The 23,549-nt window shown below is 49.2% G+C and overlaps 1 long non-coding RNA gene across 1 annotated transcript; it reads right to left on the bottom strand.

Annotated features, from left to right (window-relative positions):
- Nucleotides 1-436: 436 nt before the first annotated feature.
- LOC309361166 lies at nt 437-6,580 on the bottom strand. Its single transcript, XR_014164357.1, has 2 exons — nt 6,248-6,580; nt 437-602 (listed from the first exon to the last, which is right to left on the bottom strand). It is a non-coding gene; the product is annotated as an uncharacterized lncRNA (long non-coding RNA).
- Nucleotides 6,581-23,549: the final 16,969 nt, after the last annotated feature.

The raw sequence follows: 23,549 nt of genomic DNA, 5'->3' as shown, positions 1-23,549 counted from the left end.
TCTGTGGTCTCACACCGGCATAGTAGTACAGCAACACATCCTGTTGAATCCCCTCAGGGCTTTCATATTAACCATGTCGCCTGGCACTCACCATAGCTGGCACAGGTTTCGACATATCATGAGAGAGATGTCTTTGCCTTGGCCTTTCTATGGGATTTTATTTTATTGGCATTGGTCTTGCACTCTAGGAAAGTTGCTCACTTGCTCTTAAAGGACCAAAAAGCTAATTGCAGCCTGGATACACTTGCCCAATTCAAACTGAGTCCAATTTGAATTTATATATGCCCATGGTTTTCAACTTTTCAAACCAATCTGTTAAAAGAAAACCATTCTTTAAAAGGGCACTTGTCCAAACAAGTCAATTTAACTCTATAAGGGATCATTCCTGCTAAACCAAAGCATATGCACCTTCATGTACCTGGTGTTTTATGGATCCAGAAGCTTGTCCTTGGCAAAACGAGGTTTAGCACATTTTAAAATGGATAGGGAAAGTTGGCAGAGTGCCAGGTGGGACAATGAAATGTGGTTATAAATTGATCTAATCTAAACATTGGACTACACAATAGCGTGAGCTATTAGAAAGCATAAAATGCATGAGAATTCTCCATTGATGTGTGTAATGGTTCTAGGGGTTGCTCGTGCGTAAGCCGGTGCCAACACCTGGCTGGGTTGCCTGAGTGAACCTTTTCTGTCTGGACAGCCACTCACCCGTAGCTGTCTCAATCGCTTGCAGAATCCGTCAGTGGGCGCTGGCAGAATCCGTCAGTGGGCGTTTCTTAAACTTCTTCCAGCAAAGAAGCTCTTTGACGCCTAGTCTCCTTCTACTCTCCCTGCGCGGAAGCCTTCTGCGCAAGGAGGGCGTAGGCAGCGGAGGACACTTACTCTCCCCGCTGGTCCCTGGCAAGGAGTTATGGGACCGCCTTGCCGATTCCCCCATCTGCCCCCCTTCTCCACTGGTGCTACGCTGATTCTCTTCCCCAGAAGCTGGGCTGCCTCTCCCAATCCGGGACGCTCTCTGGAATCCCTCTGGAGCTTGCTCTCTCCCTCCGGCACTGATGGCAGTTCCCTGACATCCACCTCCTCCTCAGGACCGCCCCCACCCCTGGCGCGATTTTCCGATACAACCTCCTCTCTCTCCTCGGCCGACGATGTGGGGAATCCCCTGAAGGAGCTGTCATCATCTTCTGAGGATTCAAAACCAGCCTCCCATCCGCTCGGATCTCTTCCCTCTGGTTGAACCTCCCAATCTGATTCTTCTCCCTCGGACACCTCCTCTCCCTCCTCTTCGGAGGCAGGAAAACCCACAAAGTCCCCTTTGTTGTCTGTGGGTCCAAATTCTTCCTCCCAGAATCTAGCTAATGGTTTGGGCTTATCTGGGAACAAACTGTGGAATTCTTCCACCAGATACCCGTCAGTGATTGATTCAGCAGGGACCCACGTGTTTTTCGACCTAGGTTCCCCCTCCCAGGCTACCAAGTACTCTACCTGGCGACCTCGCCACCTTGAATCGAGTATTTCTGTGGCTTAATTACAGTGTTCCCTCTCCTCTACTCGCGGGTGGGTGGTAATCCCTCCCTCCCGTCCCGGGAATTCCCGCCCCTCCCTGTAAGGTGAAAGTAGGGACCTATGGAACACCGGATGTATCTTCATGCTGTCAGGCAACTTGAGTTTAAATGCCACTGGGTTAACCTGCTGTATTACCTCAAAAGGCCCCAGCCGCCTCGGCTGCAACTTCTTGCACCCTCCCTTTAGGGGCAACCCTTGGGATGACAATCACACCCGGTCTCCCACCCGTATGGCCTCCCCCTCCCAACGGTGCCTGTCCGCCTGCCTCTTGTAAACTTCCTTGACCCGCTCCAAGTTCAACCTGAGTTGCTGGTGTAAGGCCTCCATTTCCTCCACAAATTGCTCAGCCGCAGGTACACTCCATCCTTCCTCCCCTCGCCCCGGGAAGGCCCTGGGGTGACACCCGTAATTGGCCATGAAAGAGCTCATCCCGTGGACACGTGTTCAGCATTATTGTATGCAAATTCAGCCAAAGCTAATTTCTCTACCCAGTCGTTCTGTCTCTCGCTGACATAACAGCGTAGGTATTGCTGGAGTATACCGTTCGCTCTTTCGGCTTGTCCGTTGGTTTCTGGGTGCCACGCCGTCGAGAAGCTCACCTCGACCTGTAGCAAGCTCATGAGCTTCCTCCAGAACCGGGAAGTAAATTGTTTCCCGCGATCCGAGATTACCCTCAAAGGAGCCCCATGCAGTCTAAAAATGTGATCCACAAACAGCCTGGCTGTCTCCTCTGCCGTTGCTGCATGTGAGCAAGCTATGAAATGGCACATTTTAGTCAGTAGATCGACTACTACCATGACCAGTGTCTTTCCCCTTGACTTGGGCAGAACTGTCATAAAATCAATGGACACCACCTCCCAGGGCTTTCCCGGTGTAGGTAAGGGTTCCAGTAACCCCGCGGGGGCAGCCCTCTCCCCCTTAGCCCTCTGGCATCGGTCGCACCCTCGTACATATTCTCGTACGTCTTCCCTCACCTTTGGCCACCAGAACTGTCTGGTGACAAGTAGCATGGTCTTGTGCTGTCCAAAGTGCCCAGCTGTTGGGTTGTCGTGGAGTTGTCTAAGTACTTTCCCCCTCAAAGTCTCCCCCGGTACATACAGCGCCCCCTTATAATACAGTAGCCCTTCCTTTTCCTCAAACCCTCCATTGTCTTCCTTTCCGTCCCTGAGTTCCCTGATCTTGGCCTGAGCAAACTCATTGCCTCTGGTGAGCCCTGCCAGTTCTCGTTTCCCAACCAACGCTCCCCCACACACCCACCGGTCCTTGGGGAACACGTGCCTGGTCTCTGGTGGTCCCTCTCCTTCCATGTACTCCGGTTTCCGGGAGAGAGCATCTGCCCTTACGTTTTCCTCTCCTGGCATGTATCGGATCTCAAAGGAAAACTTGGCAAACTCCTGGGACCATCTGATCTGTCTCTGGTTGAGCACTCGCGCGGTCCGCCAGTATTCCAAGTTCTTGTGGTCTGATCGGACCTGGATCTTGTGCCGCGCCCCTATCAATAGATGTCTCCATTGCTGAAATGCCGCATAGATCGCAAGCAGTTCTTGGTCATACACTGTGTAGTTTTGCTCCAACTTGCTCAGCTTCCTTGAGAAAAAGGCACACGGCCTCCAGTTCTGCTTGGCCCTGGGCTTCAAAAGGACCGCTCCAATGGCACGGTCGGACGCGTCCGTCTCCAGTCTCATGGGCTTCTCCGGATCCACGTGCAGGAGCTGCTCTTCCGAGGTGAACGCCTTCTTCAGTATTTCAAAGGATTGCTGCGCACCCTCTGTCCATGCAAACTTCTTTTTGCTACTAAGACAATCCGTTATGGGCGCTGTCAAGTGAGCGAAGTTCTTTATAAACTTCCTGTAGAAGTTGCTGAAGCCTAGGAACCTCTGCACATCCTTTCTGTTTTGGGGGGCTTTCCATTCCAGCACTGCCTTCACTTTGCCCGGGTCCATAGCTAGTCCTTTGTCTGACAACCTGTACCCCAGGAACTCGACCTCCCTGGCATGGATTCGGCATTTTTCCAGCTTGACCCACAACTGATGCTTCTTCAGTTTCTGTAGCACCTCCCTGACGTCTCTGACGTGTTGCTTTTCATTGTCCGAATACATTAAGACGTCATCCAAAAAGGCTACGCAATTCTTGTACAGCAGGGGCCCCAACACATGGTGCATGAAGGCTTGAAAGTAGGCGGACCCCGATTGTAATTCAAATGACATGACTAAGTACTCAAAAGCCCCCAGGGGGGTGAACATGGTCGTTTTCCATTCGTCCCCCTCCCTTATCCTAATCAGATTGTATGCTCCCCTGAGGTCTAGCTTGGTAAAAATCTTCCCCTGCCTCACATGTGTCAAAATATCGTCAATCCTGGGCATTGGGAAAGTCACGGGTTCTGACACCAGGTTTAGGGCCCGGTAATCCACGACTAATCTGGGCTGATTAGTCTCCTTTTTGTCCACAAAGAACACCGGACTGCCCCCCACCGCCTTTGATTCCCTTATGAAACCTCTCTTCAGGTTCTTGTCAATAAACCCTAACTCCTGCATCTCCCGGTCGGACATGGCATACAGCTTACCCACCGGTAACTGAGCCCCTGGAAGCAGGTTGATTTGGCAGTCAAAGGGCCTGTGGGGGGGGCAGTCTATCTGCCTCCCTCTCGCTGAAGACCTCCTTCAAATCAGCATATTGTGGTGGCACCTCCCCTTTTTGCTCCAGGGCCAACCCAGCCACCCTAGCCACAGTCATTGTTGGTTCCTTCCCTCCCAGACAGTGTTCTAAGCAGTAAGCTGACCCAAAGGTGACCGACCGCTGATGCCATGACACCACTGGGTCATGTATTGCCAGCCAGCTCATTCCCAGTATTATTGGGGGTCCTGCCAGCATGGCCACGTGAAAGGCAATGGTTTCCATGTGCCTGGAGACCCTCATTCGCATTGGCGGTGTCTGGTGTGTCACTTCCCCTCCCAGGAGTTCCCTGCCATCGATGGTGGTCACCTACAAGGGAAAATCTAGTGGTAACAGGTGGAGTTGGTGCTCCAGAGCGAAGTCTCTGCTGAAGAAATTACACGAGCTGCCAGAATCTAGCAGTCCCTCCACTTTGACGGGGTGCCCATTTGGGAGTTCTAGCACCACCTCTATGGCTATAGCTGCCTTGGGGGGGGGGTCAGGCTGGGGCACTTCTATTGGTCGCTGTCCTGGCTGCTGCCACTGCTGGTTGGCAGCCAGGCGTTGTCGTTTTCCCTGCACCGGCCCTTCCTCCCCCTTCTCGTCATGGCCTGCAGCCCCCATCATGCCTTGCCAGGCTTTTCGTTGAGGGCAGACCTTTGCAAAATGTCCCGGTCGTTGACAGAGGAAACACTTATTGGTATTTTTCCACTCCTTCCCCTCCCTTTTCCAACCTTCACCAGCATTTGAAACTTCGCATGCGCGGGCTCCATCAATTTCCATCGGCTCCACCACCTGGGAAGGCTCCCTCGGCATCTCCGGAATGCGGTTGTCATGGAAACGTTCCGCCCTTATCTCCCGCTTCTCCTGAGCCTGCGCTTCCTGGCGTACACCAATCGCAAGCACAGCCTTTGTGAGTTCATCCATCGACCGCGGGCGGGGCATTCGGGACAACTCGTCTTTCACTTCGGGGGACAAACCTGCTTCAAACAACATTTGCATTGGTTCAGAGTCCAGATCCCACCCGAGCTTGTGGACTAACATCGCAAAACGCGACCAGTAGTTTCTGATGGACAGGCCCCCCTGCTTGCACCCCATCAGCTCCCGCCGTGTCACGCTTTGCTCAACCTCGCTGGAGAACATCGCGTCCATTCCCTGGTAGAATTTCTTAAGATCCTTCAATGCATCATTCTGCATCGCCATTAGGGGCCTGATCCATTCGCGCGCCCCATCCTGCAGATGTCCCACAATGTAAGCCACCCTCTCCCCGTCATCCACAAAGACATTTTTCTGCAATTCCAAAGCGTACTGAATTTCCGTTCGGAAAGCATTGTAGTCTTGGGGCTTTCCACCAAACTTGTGTACCAGCCCCGGGACCTTCCTCCCTATCAGGGTGGCTCTGACCTGTGCATCCTGAGCCTGTCTCTCCTCCAGCTGCGCAGACAGGGTAGCTACATGCGCCTCCAGGTCTCGGTTCCTCTCGACCAGACCTCACACCATGGCTTCTTGCTCTGTCTCTCCGGCCGGCCCTGTTTGGTTCATCGTGCTGCCTCTCCGGGGCTGCGCACAAGCAACGTCAGGGACTGACGGATTGCTGTAATGGTTCTAGGGGTTGCTCGTGCGTAAGCCGGTGGCAACACCTGGCTGGGTTGCCTGAGTGAACCTTTTCTGTCCGGACAGCCACTCACCCGTGGCTGTCTCAATCGCTGGCAGAATCCGTCAGTGGGCGTTTCTTAAACTTCTTCCAGCAAAGAAGCTCTTTGACGCCTAGTCTCCTCCTACTCTCCCTGCGCGGAAGCCTTCTGCGCAAGGATGGCGTAGGCAGCGGAGGACACTTACTCTCCCCACTGGTCCCCGGCAAGGAGTCATGGGACCGCCTTGCCGATTCCCCCATCTGCCCCCCTTCTCCACTGGTGCTACGCTGATTCTCTTCCCCAGAAGCTGGGCTGCCTCTCCCCATCCCGGGACGCTCTCTGGAATCCCTCTGGAGCTTGCTCTCTCCCTCCGGCACTGATGGCAGTTCCCTGACAGTGTGTAAGCAATAAGACATTAAACATAAAAACAATTACACACAAAAAAATCGCCCTCCCCCCTTTGTGGAAATAACACACTGTCAGACACATTTCAACATTCCTACATAATAACACATAATACAAAACAAACTAATTAAATATCAGTTGCATATCTTGAGACAATTGTGATCTTTTCCGTATGTATCTTTTGACTCCTGGAGCACAGAGGCTTGAGGTTCAAAAGTGAAAAAAATGTCCTTGCAATTCAACTCCACCCCCCTTTGTCAGCCCCACTCCCCCGTCAGTCTATATCCTTTGAAAGAGATGGCTGTGGGCGCTTTGAAAACTCTGGTGTCTGTTGTTGCAGGTAATAGTCTTGTGATGGCGAAGAACTGAGTTGAGGGGTTGTTGCTGCTTTTTCACCATCATTGGGCCTGTAGTAACACATCTGTAGAAGTGATATCCTGTAAGGGGGCAGGCTTTTGGGGGCTTAAAAACACAGTTAGACAAGGAAGGAGCAAAAGCACCCCCCCCAAGAAAATCTCCTTGAGTTATCTTGGTTAGCTGCAAATAATAAAAAAAAATCTTAGCTGCAAATAAATAAAAAAATCTTAGCGCATTAAGCATTTTATTCATTTCAATATTATTATCACATTTCCATATAATTACTGTTATTATCTGCTAAGTTTGTTTGCTTTCTTTCACTTAGTTGTTTTTTTTCATATTATTAAATAAAGACAGAGAACTGTAATTATTAAATAATACAAAGATATTATCAAAACCACACAGATTACTACTGGACTGAAAAAAATGGGAAAACAATGGAAAAAGGCTTAAGATTATCTGATAAAAGACCTTGATGAAAATGACTTTCAACATGTGATGGACATGTCCCCAAAGTAAAACACACACACACACACACACACACAATGACCTATGAGGAACCAAAAATAATAAATGCTAGGACACACAATTTTTAAAAGAATCTATGCTTATCTATTTTGGCATTCTAACAATGAGTATCCCAAATGAAAATAAAAGAGTGTTTCTTGATGTGACAACATCGGCTAGAATGTTAATAGCAAAATACTGGGAAATGAGTTAATACCAAGAAAAAATGAATGGCAAAGAAAGTGACTGTTTGGCTGTAAGGGAAAGACGAATAGAAATACAAATGCAATTACTTTCATAGAGTATTTAAATCACTGTTTGCATGCCCTCATTATCATTTGTGCTGTGGGAGAAAAGAAAGGACACTTTGTTAGAGGTTCTCATATCCTGTTAAAAGGGGAAATTATTTCATGTGAGAAGTCTGTCAGGAAATGCTGTTACTTGTGGGAATGTTCAGGGGTGCAGGAGAGGATATATTGTGAGATTATATCCTAATCCAATTTATGCTAACAAGTTCCCAAAATATCAGCAGAGTTTATAACATTCCCCTTTTTAAGTTTACAACGGTAACGTCTGCACAGGTTCGCTTGTTGTTGTTGTTGTTGTTTAGTCGTTTAGTCGTGTCCGACTCTTCGTGACCCCATGGACCAGAGAACGCCAGGCACCTCTGTCCTCCACTGCCTCCCGCAGTTTGGTCAAACTCATGCTGGTAACCTCGAAAACACTATCCAACCATCTCGTCCTCTGCCGTCCCCTTCTCCTTGTGCCCTCCATCTTTCCCAACATCAGGGTCTTCTCCAGGGAGTTTTCTCTTCTCATGAGGTGGCCAAAGTACTGGAGCCTCAGCTTCACAATCTGTCCTTCCAGTGAGCACTCAGGGTTGATTTCCTTCAGTATGGAGGGGTTTGATCTTCTTGCAGTCCATGGGACTCTCAAGAGTCTCCTCCAGCACCATAATTCAAAAGCATCAATTCTTCGGCGATCAGCCTTCTTTATGGTCCAGCTCTCACTTCCATACATCACTACTGGGAAAACCATAGCTTTAACTATACGCACCTTTGTTGGCAAGGTGATGTCTCTACTTCTCAAGATGCTGTCTAGGCCTGTCATTGCCCTTCTCCCAAGAAGCAGGCGTCTTTTAATTTCATGGCTGCTGTCACCATCTGCAGTGATCATTGAGCCCAAGAAAGTAAAATCTCTCACTACCTCCATTTCTTCCCCTTCTATTTGCCAGGAGGTGATGGGACCAGTGGCCATGATCTTCGTTTTTTTGATGTTGAGCTTCAGACCATATTTTGCGCTCTCCTCTTTCACCCTCATTAAAAGGTTCTTTAATTCCTCCTCACTTTCTGCCATCAAGGTTGTGTCTTCTGCATATCTGAGGTTGTTGATATTTCTTCCGGCAATCTTAATTCCGGCTAGGGATTCATCCAGCCCAGCCTTTCGCATGATGAATTCTGCATATAAGTTAAATAAGCAGGGAGACAAAATACAGCCTTGTCGTACTCCTTTCCCAATTTTGAACCAATCAGTTGTTCCATATCCAGTTCTAACTGTAGCTTCTTGTCCCACATAGAGATTTCTCAGGAGACAGATGAGGTGATCTGGCACTCCCATTTCTTTAAGAACTTGCCATAGTTTGCCGTGATCGACACAGTCAAAGGCTTTTGCATAGTCAATGAAGCAGAAGTAGATGTCTTTCTGGAACTCTCTAGTTTTCTCCATAATCCAGCGCATGTTTGCAATTTGGTCTCTGGTTCCTCTGCCTCTTCTAAATCCAGCTTGCACTTCTGGGAGTTCTCGGTCCACATACTGCTTGAGCCTTCCTTGTAGAATTTTAAGCATAACCTTGCTAGCGTGTGAAATGAGTGCAATTGTACGGTAGTTGGAGCATTCTTTGGCACTGCCCTTCTTTGGGATTGGGATGTAGACTGATCTTCTCCAATCTTCTGGCCACTGCTGAGTTTTCCAAACTTGCTGGCATATTGAGTGTAGCACCTTAACAGCATCATCTTTTAAAATTTTAAATAGTTCAGCTGGAATACCATCACTTCCACTGGCTTTGTTATTTGCAGTGCTTTCTAAGGCCCATTTGACTTCACTTTCCAGGATGTGTGGCTCAAGGTCAGCAACCACACTACCTGGGGTATACGAGACATCCATTTCTTTCTGGTATAATTCCTCTGTGTATTCTTGCCACCTCTTCTTGATGTCTTCTGCTTCTGTTAGATCCTTTCCACTTTTGTCCTTTATTATGGAAATCTTTGTACGAAATGTTCCTTTCATATCTCCAATTTTCTTGAACAGATCTCTGGTTCTTCCCATTCTATTGCTTTCCTCTATTTCTTTGCATTGCTCGTTTAAGAAGGTCTTCTTGTCTCTCCTTGCTATTCTTTGGAAATCTGCATTCAATTTCCTGTATCTTTCACCATCTCCCTCGCATTTTGCTTGCCTTCTCTGCCCCGCTATTTGTAAGGCCTCATTGGACAGCCACTTTGCTTTCTTGCATTTCCTTTTCATTGGGATGGTTTTCTTTGCTGCCTCCTGTATAATGTTACGAGCCTCCATCCATAGTTCTTCAGGCATTCTGTCCACCAAATCTAAATCCTTAAACCTGTTCCTCACTTCCACTGTGTATTCATAAGGGATTTGACTTAGATTGTATCTTACCGGCCCAGTGGTTTTTCCTACTTTCTTCAGTTTAAGCTTGAATTTTGCTATAAGAAGCTGATGATCTGAGCCACAGTCAGCTCCAGGTCTTGTTTTTGCTGACTGTATCTCCATCTTTGGCTGCAGAGAATATAATCAATCTGATTTCGATGCTGCCCATCTGGTGATGTCCATGTGTAGAGTCGTCTCTTGTGTTGTTGGAAAAGCGTGTTTGTGATGACCAGCTTGTTCTCTTGACAGAACTCTATTAGCCTTTGCCCTGCTTCGTTTTGATCTCCAAGGCCAAATTTGCCAGTTGTTCCTTTTATCTCTTGACTCCCTACTTTAGCATTCCAATCTCCTATAATGAGAAGAACATCCTTCTTTGGTGTCACTTCTATAAGGTCTTGTAAGTCTTCATAGAATTGGTCAATTTCAGTTTCTTCAGCGCAAGTAGTTGGTGCATAAACTTGGATTACTGTGATGTTAAAAGGTCTGCCTTGGATTCGTATCGAGATCATTCTATCATTTTTGAGATTGCATCCCAGTACAGCTTTCGCCACTCTTTTGTTGACTATGAGGGCCACTCCATTTCTTTTACGGGTTTCTTGCCCACAGTAGTAGATATGATGGTCATCCGAACTGAATTCACCCATTCCCGTCCATTTTAGTTCACTGATGCCCAGGATGTCAATATTTATTCTTGCCATCTCATTTTTGACCACCTCCAACTTACCCAGGTTCATGGTTCTTACATTCCAGGTTCCTATGCAATATTTTTCTTTACAGCATTGGACTTTCCTTTCGCTTCCAGGCATATCCGCAACTGAGCGTCCTATCGGCTTTGACCCAGCCGCTTCATCAGCTCTGGATCTACTTGTACTTGCCCTCCGCTCTTCCCCAGTAGCATGTTGGACGCCTTCCGACCTGAGGGGCTCATCTTCCAGCGTCATATCTTTTATATGCCTGTTGTCTTTGTCCATGGAGTTTTCTTGGCAGGGATACTGGAGTGGCTTGCCGGTTCCTCCTCCAGGTGGAGCACGTTTGGTCAAAACTCTTCACTATGACCTGTTCATCTTGGGTGCCCTGCTCGGCATAGTTCATAGCTTCTCTGAGTTCTTCAAGCCCCTTCGCCACGGCAAGGCAGTGATCCATGAAGGGGACAGGTTCGCTAGAACCTCTATAATAATTACTCTGGTAATTTCCCCTTTTGTTCCCTCTTAAAATACAAGACACGACACAGTCTTTATAAAAGTATAAAAGAGTTTACTCACGTTCTGTTCACAATATGATCCCAGAAGGCAGACAGGCTTAAAAAGGTAAAATACATTCAGAATCTATCTTATAGGAAGATAGTCCTTTCCTCCTCTCTTGGCTGGGAGCCAAGAGGGCATCCTTAGATGTTTCTTCATCGAAAGGAAGATGGCAGAGAGAGAGATGGCTGCCTGCCCTGTGCTTTTATCATTACCTGCAGAGGTGAGGCCACACCCACCTCTGGTCACATGCGGAGGAAGTCTGTTCCAGGAAGTTTACCTGCTTGCTGGACAGACATCCCTCCCCATGTCTTAACATGTACACTCTAGGAAAGTTGTCATTGACTGCTCCTGTGTTTTACATCCCACATTCCTAAAATGCATAGGCATATACACAAACAAAACCTGTTATAAAATTTAAATCCCATTGGGGAGGCGAACTACTCAAGAGAGGAACTCACAGTGGGAGTGCTTTGATATTTACCTGTGAAAAGAATTTGGCATGTTAGATTTGAAACTTGGCAACCTCTTGACTTTTGATGGTCCAGTACTTAACCCTTTTGTCTTAAGTAGCCCCTGGAGCAAAGGACACATTAAGGGTGATTTCCCTCAATGGTTCCAAGTTTTACATAAGGAAATTTGGATAGGTTTCTCCCTGCAGCCCACGGTCTCCAAACCTCCTCTCTCCCCCCTCCTTTTCCCCCTCCTTCCCCCCTCTCTCTTTTTTAAGCTGATCTAGCCTCTGTGCATGTGCAGAGTTCATGTCTCAGCAAACCTTTTATACTATTGAAATGTTGCATATTTTGGCTAAATTACCATTTGAATAAAGGAAATGAAGGGTAAGGAGTAGATTTTAAAAATAGGGTTAGATTTAAAACAAAACAAACTCAGCAATTCAAGTATTCACCAAAGCTAGCAATAGAAGTTGGTCAAATTAAATTTCTGTTAACTCAGTTCTAAGGGATCATGTTTCCTGCAGCCCAAGCAAAGAGAGTGCTTCCTTTATTTACAGGAAAGGGCTATCATCCCTCTGGTCATTCGCGGAACAATCTGCCGCACCCTTATATATGGGAAAAAATGGCCAGAGAGTCAGAATTCATAGGATCTTTAACATTCTCAGTCATTTCAGCCTTACCATTTGCAGACAAAATTTTCTGCCCTTTATTTACAGGATGGTGAAGGCTCATTCTACTTGACTATATGAATTTTTATGTGCTTAAACTTTGAATAGACTTGGAAGTCTGATCTTTAAATAATAGACAAAATGATAAAAACTGTTATCACTCAAATGCTTGATATTGCCAGCTCTGCTTCAAAAACATCACAGTTTCACCTCTCACCTTTTAAAACCACAAATTGGGAGAGTTGAAAGGGACCCTGGGGTCATCTAGTCCAACCCTCCAAAATAGTACCAAAGAGACACACACATGTAAGTACAGATGAACAATTGAGAAAGGAAAGGAAACACAGCAATGCTCCTATCATGCAAGCACACACATGTACTAAGCAGAAAAAAAATAAAAGTACCCAACTTTACACAGAACCCTTTTAGCAGATCTTGAAGCTAATTTGAGTGAGAATTTACTTCCTTAGACTAAAGAGTGCAAGTTCCTAGAGAAATGATCTTTTTTCCTAAGATAAAATAGGGAGAGAATCTTTATAAAGCACCGCGTTAATTCAATTGATATAACCACTCACAAATAATAAAACATCCATAAATTTGATTTATAAGGAATACAAAAGTGAACAATTTTTCCTGAACTTGCATAGGAATAGTAAGCCTAATTAGGATTTTTAAAATTACCACACATAGGAAATTGAGATGCAGGGTACCTTTAGCAAAGATTGCCCCCCCCCCCGGTGCAGTTTCCTTGTTAAAGGAAGCTTACTCGAGAGTAAATTTACCTGGCACAGAGGTAAGCAGGGGGGGGGAACCTGAAACAGGGGGGGGGCATTTTCCAAGAAGAGGCCAAGAATTCCTGGCTGATCTATAGATAGACAATTGTTGGCTATGGAAGCTTCTACCTTTTAATAACAATTTTCTTAGAAGGAACACCATATTTTCATAGGCATATCCTTAGTGAAATACATACAAGGAGGAAGACTCTTTTGAGCCTCTCTCAAATAACAAACATTTGCACACTTCATTCTCATTTTTGTCTTGTTTAAGATAAGCAGCTGCTGGATGTTACCTAAGGCCAATTTAAACACAGGAATAATAATAATAATAATAATAATAATAATAAATTTTATTTATATCCCGCCCTCCCCAGCCGAAGCCGGGCTCAGGGCGGCTAACAACACCAAAATAGTGCGACATTATAAAAACATTATAAAAATTAATTAAAATCAGGATTGATGGCAGCCATAAAGTTTTGTAAAGGTTGCCAGAGGAGGGAGTCAGGCTGCGCCCTAACCAAAGGCCTGGCGGAACAGCTCTGTCTTGCAGGCCCTACGGAAAGATGTCAAGTCCTGCAGGGCCCTTGTCTCTTGTGACAGAGCATTCCACCAGGTTGGAGCCGCAGCCGAAAAGGCCCTGGCTCTAGTTGAGGCCAGCCTAACCTCTCTGTGGCCTGGGACCTTCAAGGTGTTTTTGTTTGAAGACCGTAGGTTCCTCTGTGGGGCATACCAGGAGAGGCGGTCCCGTAGGGGCATATGCTTAGTTGATCAGGTCCAACATGGTTTCTTTAAACTAAAATTTTGAAGCAAGCTTGCAGTTTAAACTATGCACACTTAAGAAAGGCAGCCTGTGGATGTTGTGGCCAATTTTAAACACAAACCCCTTAAACATTTCTAAAATGACAGAGACAGACTCACATACACTTAACAGACAACACACATAACAGACGTGTAACATATAAACATATATATTTTCATCCTTTAGTTGGTTATTGTAAGGAGTTGGCTCGCTTCCTGTTGTTTCATTAAGCGAAGTTAGTAGGAAGGTTTTATGAGCCTCCTTGCCTCTTCAAACACCACCAGTTAATCAAACTGGCAGGGCTCATAATGCTTGGTTGACTGGGTACCCCTTTATATATGCATGCTGTCAGGGGCTCAGGAACAGAGGCACGGGAGAGGGAGGAAATGGAGAGCGAGGGGGAGGAATCCGAGGGCAGTGTAGGGGGTAACAGTGGCCCGAGGGATTCCTGGAGTCTGTCCAGCGAATCGGAAGACTCGCAGAAGGGAGCGCCGATGGCCAGGGCAAGGGGGGTGCCAAGGGGGACACCCCAGAAGGAAGGGGCCAGCGGGGACTCCCAGAGCAGCAGTTGGAAATCAGGACCAGCTTCCCCACCAGAGCGCAGTGGGGGGGAGGAGTCCCAGGCATCGGGACCAGCGTCAGGATTGACCACGCCTCCATCGGAGAGCGGGGAAACGGTCGAGAGGAAAGTTGCCGGCTGGGCGCGTGCGCCAAGTTCAAATGTACAGGCGAGCGGCACAGCAGATAGCCCGGATAGGGAGCCAGGTCCTAAAGCCCGCCGAAAGGAGGGGCAAGAATCAGGGGGGTCAGCGTCAGAAGAGTCCAGAAAGGAGGAAACCCCAGGGGGCAGAAGGACCCAGAGGAGGAAAGAGCAACGGAAGAGGTGGAGTAAGGCTAGAGTCTTAAACTGGTGTACAGGGGGCGGAGACTCAGATGGAGCTTCGCCGGTCTAGCTTCTAGACGTAGAGCTGCACGCTGCGGTTTGGAAATGGAAACTAATCGTCAATAAAGACTTTTGTACGTTACTACTGACTAGCGTTGGTCCTCTGTGAGCTGGGACCTAGAGGCAGCCCTGACAGTAAGCTCCATCTCACACAAAAAATAAAACCTCGCAACGTGAGTGGACGCAGTGAGGGGCGAAGATTGGTGCTTCGCGAGCTCACACAAGCGAAACAAGATGACTACAGAAGAACAAATAGCTGCCCTGCAAGAAGCAGTGACACAACTCAACTCAGAAATACTAGCATCCAGGAAGAGGGAAGCAGACGCAGACGCTGTCTCCCAGGATCTGCGAACCAGGTTAGACATGCTGACTAAACAGGGGCTACCGGGAGCCAGACCAGAAGGGATTGGGCTGGGAAAGAGAGGAGGTAGCCTTGTGTCTCATTTCGATGGGAATCTGCAGCAATACCCTAACTTCAGAGCAGACGTGGTTTTTGTGCTGAAGCTGCTGGAGAAGGACTTTAGAGACGAGCAGGAGAGAGTGGGCTTTATAATAAGTCATCTCCATGGAGAAGCTAAAGCGTGGTTGTGCAATCTCTGGAGAGATAAAGATCCAGCCCTCCAAAGTGCGGATGCCTTCCTTAAAGCGATGGATGCGTGCTTTTTATCAGAAATAGATGTAGATATCGCCAGAAGACAGATACATGGATTAAAACAAGGCAAAGCCACTGTAAGACAATATCACTCCCGCTTTTTTGCATTGGTCAACGCGCTGGGATGGGAGAAAGATTCAGCTGCCGTCAGAGACCTGTTTTGGGAGGGGGTGAATGGGGCTGTGAAAGACGAAATTGCAAGGGGGGAACGACCCCAAAACACTCAAGAAGTGGTCCAGAGGGCGCTGACGATTGGGGTGCGGCTGGAGGAACGTGCTTGGAGCAAAGACGAAGGGCGTTGGGGACGCACACCAGAGAGAGCACCTTCTTTCTTTCCCAGGGACACAGCGCGCGCTCAATCCACGCCTCCACTGGGAGGGGGAGAGGAGCCGATGGAGTTAGGTGGTGCTAAGGCTCAGTCAGCAGCCAGAGCCCTAACGCCGGGAGCAGTCAAAGCGAAGCCTCCTAGAGGGAACAGGAAGTGTTACATCTGCGACAGTGCTCAGCACATGGCAAGAGAGTGTCCCCAGAGGCTCCACAAGCACACTGCAGCCTCCGCAACAGTAACAGAGGCAACTCAGCAGAGAGAACCACAGCAACAGCAGGGAAACGACAGAGTCTGGCTGGAAGCAGAGGCACTGGGGCCCAGCCAGACAAGTCAGTGAAGCAGTCCCCAGGAATTTTGCAGCCCACAGACCCCCTCCCACCCAAACCAGTGGTGCAACTCACTGCATCCCTCCAGCTACCCAATGGGCTCACCATGGAAGTCCCTATTACCATTGACTCTGGTAGCAATGCAAACTTCATAGGAGTGGATTTCATCAATCAACATGGCGTAGCGCTCCTACCGGCCACGATGCCCCTGAAAGTAGTGACAGTCGATGGAAGAGAATTGCTGGGGGGGCAGGTGGTACAGCAAACGCCGCCAATGGTGATGCGCATTGGAAATCACCGCGAAGTCATCAGCTTCAATGTCACCCAACTGTCGGACACCCCCATAGTGTTGGGCATGAGTTGGCTGGACAGGCACAGCTCGACATTAGCATGGTACCAGCGCCAATTGACCTTCAGCTCCTCCTACTGCGCAGAACACTGCATCCTGACTAACCAGGAAGATGAGGGGCAAGAGGATGACCCACAACTACGACTGGGCATGCTGCAAGCGGTACCCGACAAGTACAATGCGTTTTTGGAGGTCTTCTGCGAGAAGGAGGCGGACAAGCTACCTCCCCACAGGCCCTACGACTGCAAGATTGACCTCCTGCCGGGGGCGACGCTGCCGACGGGGAAGCTGTATTCCATGTCTGAGGATGAAATAAAGGAACTCAGGGAGTTTATAGATCACAACTTGAAGCGGGGATTCATCCGAGAGTCCAAGGCAATGGGGGGCAGTCCCGTGTTTTTTGTGAAGAAGCGGGACACGCCCCAAAAGAGGCTTGTAGTTGATTACAGAATTTTAAATTCAAAAACCAAGCCTACAGCCTTCCCCATGCCCAAGATCGATGACCTGCTGGCGACGGTGAGGAAGGGTCGCATCTTTACCAAGTTGGATCTACGCAGAGCGTACAATCTCATACGCGTGCGGGAGGGCGACGAGTGGAAGACGGCCATGTTTACGCCGCTAGGCACCTATGAGTACAGAGTTATGCCGTTTGGATTACAAAATGGTTCCCACTGTTTTCAAGCCTTCATGCACCACGTCTTAGCGGGTCTCCTCTACAAGAAGTGCGTCTGCTTCCTGGACGACATCCTGATCTTCTCAGAATCGCAGGAGGCGCACGAGAGGGACGTCAAGGAAGTCCTGCAGAGGCTACGGGAGCACAGGCTTTACGCCAAACTGGAGAAGTGCCAGTTCGACATGACGGAGGTGGATTTCCTGGGCTACAAGCTGTCCGACAAGGGGCTCGCCATGGACAGCGCCAAGGTCCGCTCAGTGCTGGACTGGAAAAGCCCGCGCAATCGAAAGGAGGTCCAGAAGTTTGTCGGCTTTGCCAACTTTTATCGCAAGTTTATCAAGGGTTTCGCTATGCAGACGGCGGCCATCACCGACACCCTCAGCTCCAAGAAGAAGAAGTTCATCTGGACGGAACAGGCGGAGCAGTCCTTTCAGAAGCTCAAGCATCTCTTCGCGTCCGAAGAACAACTCCTACATGTGAACCCCAGCAAACCCATGAGGGTTGAGACGGATGCCTCCGACAGAGCCGTGGGGGCAGTCCTACTGCAGCAAGATCCGCAAGGGGACTGAAGGCCGTGCGCTTTCTACTCCAGGAAACTCAGCAAGTCAGAGCAGAACTACACCATCTGGGACAGAGAGTTGCTGGCTATTCATGCGGCCTTCAAGGCGTGGCGGCACTTCCTCATCGGAGCCAAACACACAGTGCAGGTCCGCACGGACCATAAGAACCTGGAGTACTGGCGCACGGCGAGGTTCCTGAACCAGAGACACATCCGCTGGGCGGAGTTCTTTGCTGATTTCGACTTCAGGATAGAATACGTCCCGGGGGACAACAACACCATGGCAGATGCGCTATCCAGGAAGCCGCAGTATCTCGAGGAAGAGGCACCGCCGGCGGCCAAGCACATTTTCGCACCGCAAGCGTGGGCATGCGCCTCAGCCACGGTGGACCTGGATGCGGTACGTCTCGCGTTGCAGACGGACTCCTTAGCACGAGCCAAGATGGAGGAGGTGCGCAGTGGCACAGCGAAGGACGACGAGTTCCAGATATGCGACGGACTGCTCATCCGCAAAGGGGCCCTCTACGTGCCGGGAGACGATCTCCGCGCGAAGGTACTGCAGCAGTTGCATGACGCGCCCAGCGCTGGACACTTCAGCAAAGAGAAGACTGTAGAATTAGTAGCCAGAGACTTTTGGTGGCCCAAGATGAGGGGGGAAGTCGCAGATTACGTCACGAGGTGCGACACAAGCCAAAGGGCCAAGCCAATACACAGACCGCCGGCAGGACTGCTGGAACCGCTACAGACCCCGCTCGAACCGTGGGAGAGGGTGGCCCTGGACTTTGTCACGGATCTGCCCAGCTCGCGGGGCAAAACAGCAGTTCTCGTGGTAGTGGACATGTTCACCAAGATGGCCCACTTCATTCCGTGCGTGAAGGTGGCCACAGCGGAGCAGACCACCAAGCTGTTCATAGACCACGTGTTCAAGGTTCACGGTCTACCGCGGTCTATCCTGTCCGACCGGGGGCGCCAGTTCATCTCGAACTTCTGGCAGAAGTTGATGGGCATCCTGAACGTCAAGATTAACCTAGCGTCGGCGAGACACCCGCAGACCAACGGACAAGCGGAGAGGGTCAACGCCATCATGCAGCAGTACCTGAGATGCTACGCGAATCAGCAGCCTGCGACATGGGTGGACTACCTACCGCTGGCCGAGTTTGCCTACAACAACACGAAGCACGTGTCCACGGGGGTGACACCGTTCTTCGCCAACAATGGGCGGCATCCCAGAACCTTCCCGGGGTTAGAGAAAGCGGGGGAGGGGGAGCCACACGGAGCAGAGGCCTTAGCAGCGGAGTTACAGGAAGTCCACGAGCAACTCCGAAGGCAGTTAGAGCTAGCAAAACACGTTTACAAAATGCAGGCAGACAGACACAAAAGAGTGGGGGAAGACATCCAGGTGGGGGACTGGGTCTGGTTAGCGGCCCAGGCAGTGCCAACCAGATTGTTAGCTAAGAAGAAGCTCGGACACAAGCAGCTAGGCCCTTACCAAGTCGAGGCACAGATCAACCCAGTAGCCTTCCGGTTGACACTCCCGGAGGGTTCTAGAATGCACCCGGTCTTTCATAGATCGGTGCTCACGCCCTACAAGGCACCTCACAGGTTCCAGGCGCCAGGGACGGCTCCATGCCCGCTCAGAGACGTGCCCACTAAAGGGGGGTCGCCGAGGGCGGAGCCGCTCAACGAGGTCACAGAGATTTTGGACTCAAGATGGGGGGAAGAGGGGGTTGAATATCTCCTCGCCAGGGAAGGTACCCCGGCCAGCGCCAACAACTGGGTACCGTATTATGCGGTGGAGGAGCACTACCTCAAGGACGAGTTCCACGCACTTTTCCCACACAGGCCCATGCCGGCAGATTATTTCGATGAATATCTTTTCACACCCACACTCTCTGACAGCACGTTTCAGGGGTTCTCTTCAGCTGAGGACACGACGCTAGAGACTAGCTCTCCAGAGGGATCACTCTCGGGGTTTGGCACAGGGGGCTCCTATTGGTGGGAGGATCAACCTGAGGTGGGGTGGCGCAGAGAAATGCCGAGAGGGCCATTGCATGCAGCGTCACCCCAGGAGACAGGGGAAGAGGGGGTCATGGGCGAGTTGGGGGAAGATCCCGGTTTCGAACACACCGCCCAGGAGATGGAGGCAGAGGAGATCACCGTCGACGAGACCATGGAGGACTACCCGGACTTATCCGGCTGGATGCACGCCACGGGGGACGAACTCTATCCTGCACTCACCCCCACGACACTGGAGCACCCAGAACCCGCGCCTGAAGAGGGGGAGGGGGGAAGGGGGGCTTCGAGGGGGGGATGGATGTCAGGGGCTCAGGAGCAGAGGCACAGGAGAGGGAGGAAATGGAGAGCGAGGGGGAGGAATCAGAGGGCAGTGTAGGGGGTGACAGTGGCCCGAGGGATTCCTGGAGTCTGTCCAGCGAATCGGAAGACTCGCAGAAGGGAGCGCCGATGGCCAGGGCAAGGGGGGTGCCAAGGGGGACACCCCAGAAGGAAGGGGCCAGCGGGGACTCCCAGAGCAGCAGTTGGAAATCAGGACCAGCTTCCCCACCAGAGCGCAGTGGGGGGGAGGAGTCCCAGGCATCGGGACCAGTGTTCCCACCACCAGCGAGAGGAGATGCGTCAGGATTGACCACGCCTCCATCGGAGAGCGGGGAAACGGTCGAGAGGAAGGTTGCCGGCTGGGCGCGCGCGCCAAGTTCAAATGTACAGGCGAGCGGCACAGCAGATAGCCCGGATAGGGAGCCAGGTCCTAAAGCCCGCCGAAAGGAGGGGCAAGAATCAGGGGGGTCAGCGTCAGAAGAGTCCAGAAAGGAGGAAACCCCAGGGGGCAGAAGGACCCAGAGGAGGAAAGAGCAACGGAAGAGGTGGAGTAAGGCTAGAGTCTTAAACTGGTGTACAGGGGGCGGAGACTCAGATGGAGCTTCGCCGGTCTAACTTCTAGACGTAGAGCTGCACGCTGCGGTTTGGAAATGGAAACTAATCGTCAATAAAGACTTTTGTACGTTACTACTGACTAGCGTTGGTCCTCTGTGAGCTGGGACCTAAGGGCAGCCCTGACACATGCGTTGTTGTTTTTTTGTGTCTGGGATAGAGAAGGGAGAAAGAAAGGGGTCAGTAAGGGTTTGGGGTAACTTGTATAGGGGTTTTCCTATGATTCTTCTATTTCTTGTTGCTTGGCAACTCCCTAGAGGTTTATCGAGCCCTAGCTATCTGGTTACCTCCCCAGACCTTTGGCACTCGTTTTTCCTATTCCAAATCTTGGGGTTCTTTCCCACTCTGCCAAATCCTGCCCAGTTCCTCCCAGGCTATCCCTCCTGGCAACCTCCTACCTATCGTCACAATCTTAGGAAAAGGGACCCTATTGGACGCCCGCGCCACGCGGTGCCAGATCGGGCGATCCCTGGATAGAGTTTTTTTTTTGAACCGGAAAAACCCCCTTGCTTTCAGAAGCAGGCTCACGCACGATACACGTGTTACGAGGCTCCGACTGGGGCGGCTGGGGTTTGAGATAGAAAGAAAGACCCCTTCCGGCCCCCTTGCCGGGCGCTTGGGAAGTTTGGACAGAGAGCTCCAACCCCTTGCTTTCAATTGAGATGCCCGTTGCGGTGTGGCGGGTTTTAGGCCGGATCTCTCCCTCTTACTTTCAGGCTCTCAGTTGGTGCGGCTGGCTGGAGAATTTAAGCTAAAGGGATAGAGCTCAGAACCCCCCTTTCGGGTTGAGCGGCGGTCCACGGTCTCTCTCACTAACTGGACCAAGAGAAAGGCAAGAAAGAACGATAGACAAGAGGGCAGAGAATTCAGTTGCCAGGAGACCACCCCCCCCTTTCTCACCAGTGCACTGGATTTTTCCTTATACTCACGTGTCTTCTGTTGCAATCCCGGGATTGATGAATAAGTCGGCTGGATCTTGCCTTTGCTCCCTGGCTGGGTCCCTCGAGGCTAGCAGATTAGATAGATAGATAATACTTTATTCGGCTATAAGCCCACAAGGTAAAACCAATCAATAAATAAAATAACATTTTACATTCTAAAATATCAACTAAAATATTTCAACGCATAATCTCCTTCACATTACATACAATCTCTAGATGTACCGTATTGTGGCCTTGAATATAAAGATGGTGCATAGAGTTTACTAGATTTTTAATAGTCATGCAGCATTCCATGTAGTCTTTTATATGAAAGAACTGAATTCAGGAATCTGGCAACTTGTAATGTTCTATAAGAGTCAATGTCCTGGAGTAGATAGGCTAGATGTAATTCAGGTGGTTTAGCAACAGTCTCCAAAATGATTGAACTCAGAATCCTTGATCGGGGAACAATATATAAAGGACAATTAAACAAGATATGATAAAGGGATTCTATTGATTTGTTGTCACATGCGCATAAAACAGAGGTTTTACCGTTAGAAAATCTATTGCTCAGCACATTTGAGGGGAACACATTAAATCTGGCTCTAACAAATGCGAATCTATGCGACGCAACCGATAAGGTAGACAGATATTGAGGTATCTGGGACATAGATGTAATGCCCTGATTTATCGGGGAACATGTACCTCCACCTGTAGTAAGATTTTGTTGCAAATCAACCTCCTCCAATCTTTGTTTGATGACCTTTTTAGCTGTAATTAGATCTAAATTTAGTATATCAGAAGGAGAGATTCCATAAGACAACAGTTTGGAATGGATTTTTGTTGACCATGGGCTGGTAAATTCATCTCTCCAAAGGCACTGAATAAGATGGTAATTAGGCAATTTATGCCAAAGGGACAGCCAATAATTAAAGGCATGTCTCCACATCAGGATCTCTAAGGAGGGGGTCTTAAGTTCTAAGCGAATGGCAGAGTTGCTTACACAGGAGGGTAGTTTCAAAAGGCGTCTGAGAAAAAGATTTTGCAATGTCACCAGAGGCATGAGGTTTACAAAAGCGCCCCATAAAGGGACCGCATAGGCCATAGTTGCAACCACTTTTGCACTATAAACTTTTAAGGCGGATGGAACATGCATAGCCCCCTCTGTAAAGAAGAAGCGTAATAGAGCGTAGATAAGGGCTTTACCCTTATTTTGTAAGTATGTGATATGTGCTTTCCATCCCATATTATGCTGGAAGTAAATTCCTAGATATTGAAATTTGTAGACTTGTTCAATTGGCTTCTCCTCGAGTTCCCACCTATACAATTTATGACTCCTGGAAAAAATTAGGACTTTAGATTTGGAATGGTTAATAGTAAGTAAATTTGTTTGGCAATATAACACGAAAATCTTAAAGGCCCTCCTAAAACTGTTTCTTGAATATGAGAGGATCACCGCATCGTCAGCGTACAATAATAAGGGGCAGCGATAGTCTGCAAGCCTGGGTGCATGAATGGTGGTTTGGGCCTCAGCTAGGGGCATTCTCATGTCACTAATATAGAGGTTAAAGAGATAGGGGGCAAGGATGCACCCTTGCCGTACCCCCTTATTTATTGGTACAGAGTTTGTGAGATCGCCCTCAGGTGTTAACCTCACCCTAGCGGCCGTCCCTTCATGTAATTTGATCATAAGCCACAACAGCCTTTTATCTATGCCCCACTTTGCCAATTTTTCCCATAACAGCTCTCTAGAGATACTGTCAAAAGCCGCCTTCAGGTCTATAAAAGCGGCACATAGAAGACCATGAGTGGGGGAAGAATACTTCCGCGCCAAATGATATAGAATTATTGCATGGTCAGTAGAAGCACGATTTGGTCTAAACCCGGCCTGTTCATGGCCTAGCAGATTGGAATCTTCGGCCCATTGGGTTAGTCTGGTTAGCAGGAAGCGAGTATAGATTTTTCCGATGATTGATAATAAACTAATATTACGATAGTTTCCTGGGTCCTCTGGTGGTCCTTTTTTATATATAGGAATTATGATGGACTCTTTCCATGATCTAGGTATCTGGCCCGTGGCATTAATTGCATCAAAGATTTTTGCAAGAATTTTGGCCCACCAGGATCAGATC

Source organism: Podarcis melisellensis (genome assembly GCF_964234715.1).
Source record: "Podarcis melisellensis genome assembly, chromosome: W".
NCBI classification, from domain to species: Eukaryota; Metazoa; Chordata; class Lepidosauria; order Squamata; family Lacertidae; genus Podarcis; species Podarcis melisellensis.
The sequence above is the reverse complement of the archived record's forward strand: the minus strand, read 5'-3'. Positions and strand labels throughout refer to the sequence as shown.